Source organism: Sus scrofa, chromosome 4 (genome assembly GCF_054392235.1).
Source record: "Sus scrofa isolate SSC_HxYL_T2T_F1_AM1 chromosome 4, Sscrofa_HxYL_maternal_Yorkshire_Landrace_v2.0, whole genome shotgun sequence".
NCBI lineage: Eukaryota > Metazoa > Chordata > Mammalia > Artiodactyla > Suidae > Sus > Sus scrofa.
In genome coordinates, this window is record NC_139386.1 from 54851746 (window position 1) to 54856919 (window position 5174).

At 37.9% G+C, this 5174-nt stretch overlaps 1 pseudogene; it reads right to left on the reverse strand.

Moving 5' to 3' along the window:
• Nucleotides 1-3094: 3094 nt before the first annotated feature.
• Nucleotides 3095-4186, reverse strand: LOC100524020 (malate dehydrogenase, cytoplasmic pseudogene; annotated as a pseudogene).
• Between the last annotated feature and the right edge of the window lie 988 nt (nucleotides 4187-5174).

Genomic DNA, 5174 nt, shown 5'->3' on the forward strand with positions numbered 1-5174 from the left:
TATCTTCATATTTAAGGTAGTTTTCTTATAGGCAACATTAGTTGAGCCTTGATGTTTTGGCTGGTCTGGACAGTCTCTGCCCTTTAAGTAAATAATTAAATGATTATTGACATGATTAGATTTACATTTACCTTTTAAAGTTTCTTTTCTATTTGTACCATCTCTTCATGTTTCTTTTTCCTCTCTTCCTCCTTACTTTCAATTAGACAAGTAGCTTTTAATGTTCCATTTTATCTCCACTATTGACTTATTAGCTATAGGTCTTAGTAGTTTTTGAGTGGTTGTCTTAGGGTCTATATTATGCATCTTTAATTTACATAATCTAACTCCAAATAATATTATACCACTTTGTGTTTCATGAAAGAAATTTACAGCAGTATGCTTCCATTTCTCCCTCCATCTTTGTAGTGCTATTTTTGTCATAATAATTTTAGGTTCTGTACCTATCATAGACTCTATATTATATTATTAGCATTTTGTGTTAAATGATCAATCACCATTTTTAAAAATAAAGTTTTTTATATACCACTTCCAAAGATATTAGTTGCTTTTTGTGAATCTAAATCACAAACTGATTCCAATTTCCTTCATTCTGAAGAAATTCCTTTAATATTTCTTGTAGTAAAATTCTACTGGCAGTAAGTATCTCATATTTTCTTTGCCCCAAAAGCTTCTGACTTCTTTTTTCTTTCCTTCTATTTCTTTTTTGGTTGCACCCACAGCATGTGGAAGTTCCTGGGCCAGGGATCAAACCCTTGCCACAGCTGTAACTGGAGCCACAGCTGTGACAATGCCAGATCCCTAACCCAATGAGCCATCAGGGAACTCCAACTTTTCATTTTTTCCTTTTTTGGCTGCCCCATGGAACATGGAGTTCTGGGGCCAGGGATCAGATCTGAGCTGCAATAGCAACCTATACTGCAGCCGTAGTGTAGATTTAACCCACTGTGCTGGGCCAAGGATTGAACATGTGTCCTGGCACTACAGTGACACTGCTTGATCCCAATGTTCCACAGTGGGAACTCCTTCGTTTTTTTGTTTTGTTTTGTTTTGTTTTTTTGCTGAATAAAAAATTCTAGTTGGGAGTTCCCATCGTGGCTCAGCAGAAATGAATCTGACTTAGCATCCATGACTCCCTCAATGGGTTAAAGGATCTGGCTTCCTTTAATGAGCTGAGGTGCAGGTCTCACACGTGGCACAGATCTGGCATTGCTGTGGCTATGGAGTAGGCCTGCAGCTACAGTTCCAACTCAGCCCCTAGCCTGGGAATCTCTATATGCCGTGGGTGTGGCCTTAAAAGGAAAAAGAGAAAACAATTTCTAGTTTGACCACTTTTTTCCTTCAGTTCTTTAAAGATGTCATGCCTTGTCTTCTGGCTTGGATAGTTTCTGATGAAAAGACTGAAATAATTTTTATTTTCACTTTTTGTAATAATACATCTTTTGATGTTATTGTTTTTTATAAAGTATTTTCTGTATCAGTGGTTTTGAGCAACTTGATTATTATGTATCTTTGTGTAATTTGCTATGTGTTTACTTTGCATAAGATATGATAAACTTCTTGAATTGTGGGTTTATGTTTTATTTTATTTAGAAAAGTTTTGGGTGTTATTTATTCCAAATTTTTTTCTACCTCTTCTTACTCTCTCCTCCTGGGACTCCAATTACACATATTGTAATGAAACATATATAACATATATTAAATAATTACTACTTAATTTTTCCCGTAAGCCACTGAGGCTCTGTTTTTGTTAGTGGTGATATTTTAGTTTGTTTCTAGAGTTTTTTTTTTTTTTTTTCTGTCTGCATTTTATTTTGGATAGTCTTGGCTGTTATATCTTGATTTCACTGATTCTTTTTTTCATTTGTAGTATCTAATCTACTGTTATAACCATCCAGTAAAATTCCTATTTCAGGAGTTCCTGCTCAGAGGGTTAAGGATCTGGCATTGACAAAGCTGTGGCACAGGTTAGAGCTGTGGCTCGGATTCAATCCCTGGCCCAGGAACTTCTATAGGCCAAAAAAAATTTTCCTATTTCAAATATTACATTTTTCAACCCTAGAAAATACATTTGGGGTATTCCTGTCATGGCTCAGTGGCTAACGAATCTGACTAGGAAACATGAGGTTGCGGGTTCGATCCCTGGCCTCGCTCAGTGGGTTAAGGATCTAGCGTTGCAATGAGCTGTGGTGTAGGTAGCAGATGCAGCTCAAATCTTGCATTGCTGTGGCTCTGGCATAGGCCGGCAGCTGTAGCTCTGATTGGACCCTTAGCCTGGGAACCTCCATATGTCATGGTGTGGCCCTAAAAAGACAAAAAAAGAAAGAGAAAAGTACATTCAGTGTTTTGAAGAAATTTCTCTTTTCCTCTTCATTATCTTCATATTTTCCTTTACATACTTGATACATATTTATAATAGCTCTTTATTCATTCTTGTCTGCTAACTCCACCATTTTTATCATTTCCCAGGTTGTTTCTATTGACAGATTATTTAGCTGGTATGGAAAAAAATGTTCATGCCTCTCTGCATGCTGGATATGGTTAATTATGAGATGGCTGAGTTCTGGATTTTGTGTATCTTTTTTTTTAAGAATGCCAAACTGGGAGTTCCCGTCGTAGTGCAATGGTTAAAGAATCCAACTAGAAACCTTGAGGTTACGGGTTCGATCCCTGGCCTTGCTCAGTGGGTTAAGGATCCGGCATTGCCGTGAGCTGTGGTGTAGGTCGCAGATACGGCTTGGATCCTGAGTTGCTATGGCTCTGGCATAGGCCTGTGGCTACAGCTTGGATTAGATCCCTAACCTGGGAACCTCCATATACCGCGGAAGTGGCTCCAGAAAAGGCAAAAAGGCAAAAAGGCAAAAAAAAAAAAAAAAAAAAAAAAAAGAATGCCAACTGTTTAACTTTGTTCTGTTAGCTAAGTTACTTGATAATGGGCTAGATTCTTTTTTTTTTTTATTTGAATACATATCTTATTTAGAATATATCACTAACAGCATGGTGATATTACAGTCACAAACTTGTACCAAGAAGCACACAGTCTTTAAAATGTGTTGTTTCACCAGTAATTTAAGTATAGCATTACTATTATTTGCTAAATAAAAAGATGACATTTATATTCTTCAGCTTTGGGGCACTTAGTAACATCGAAATTATTGTATAGGCTGGCACAGGAAAGAAATTCAAACACAGTTTCTTTTCTTTCTGGCATTTTCCTTGCAGTAAGATCCATCTTCTCACCTGAGAAATCATTAATAAGGGGAACTTCAATAACCATTCTCGTCTTTGAATTCCCTGGTGGCTCAGCGGGTTAAGGATCCAGCATTGTCACTGCTGCTGTGGCTTTGGTCACTGCTGAGGCACAGGTTTGACCCCTGGCCTGGTAACTTCCACATGCCCCAAGTGAAGCCAAAAACAAAACAAATAAAACAAACAGCCTTCCAGGTCTTGTTTTTGATTATAACAGGGAATGAATGAGTTGGGAATAAGAGGTTATCTGCTGATCTTTGGGAATACTGTAGAAGTTGCCATAAGAGATAACACTCATGGACACAGTCCCTCCAGGATTCAAAACCAGATGTCCCTGATGTGGTCACAGATGACTTTTTCAGCTGACATGACACTGCATAGGTTTCAAGCCTTTATGACAGCAGTACCATGCTGCTGAACAGCCATGATGAATTCTCCCTTGAGCCAGCTGTCATTCTCAAGCTCCATAAATATCAGCTTCCTTTCCTTGTGGTTTCACCTCTGCATGGTTGACATATGAATACTGAGTTGAGGAATGGTTTTCCCAGATGATGATACTCTTTACATCATCAGAAGTCACATCAAGTTTAACACCAAATTTAACCAAGAAATTTAGCTCAACTGTGATTCGAAAAGAGTCAAACAACTGGAAATCTCCTTGGGGATGGACATGGAACAATCAGACCACCGCAATAACCTTAAACTGACTTCTTCGCATATTTCTCCAAGGTTGCACCCTGGCACTTGAAGATTTTCATATTTGCTTTGAGTAATCTTTTGTTTGCATCCAATACGTTTATGGCATGAAGCTCATAAGAATGATCACATCAAGGCTTTTGAAGGCAATCTCTTTTCTATCTGTTGTGATGATATCTTTCAGGAGGGGGTGGGTACAGTCTTGCTGTTCCATTAGGACACCATCCAGGATGCCCATCATGGGCATGAAATCCACCAGCTCAAGAATTATAGGCTGGTGTTTACCAAAGACAGATCCATTTCCAATACACTACAGCAATGAATATGCAATTTAACCAGTTGCTCCAGTCACAAGGACTCTGATTGGTTCAGAATTTGTAGTCGAGGGCCTTCTGCTTTCAAGGCCTTTGTGAAAAAAACCTTAAAAAAACTGTTGGCATGACTGGGAACTGTGCAGATAACTTCAATACTTGTCTCAACTAGATTCTCTTAAGTCTTGTTTTTAAGCTTGTTTTGGTAGGCTGATTTAGAGTAAATTATTCAATATGGCTCCTAGAAAATGGCTGGCCAGAACTCAAACATCTCCAAGTTCTTTGTGAACTTTGAGAATCATCCACTTGATAGCTTCCTGATCCTTTTTTTGGTCTAGTCTTGAAGAGTTTCACCCTACGCACGTGTTGCTTAATATTCAATATCAGTCTCATGGCGACCCCTATGCAGGATTCAGGATCTCATTCTTCATGTTGCTTTCTCCTTTCCAGTTCTTTGCTCTACAAAGTCCAGTGATCCTCCCAAATTGTTTTCTGTCTCATCAACTAAAGCGGTTAATTTCACCTTAGTATCATTGTATCTTCCTCTATTGCCACCCCAGCAGCAACAGAATTCTCAAGCATAATTTATTCTGTCTAAAATAATGCTTTGGGGCCCCAGTAGTTTTATCTATGTTAGTTTTTGGTCCTCCATATCCGGTAGAATTATCCCAAAAGGTGGAGTGATTTTAGTGCTCAAAGCCCCTTTACCATGAAAACTCTAACACCTTCATTTTGGTGGTCATTAACCAATATTATTTGTATACTCTTTTAATAATATAGAAAGTGGATATTAGATGAGTCTCAGGGATATGCTTTTGTGTATGTACACATAAAAACACATGTATACACACACATACTTATAAAGTACAAAGTTTATTATCAGAGGCTATAAATACATAATACAAATTAGTAATATGG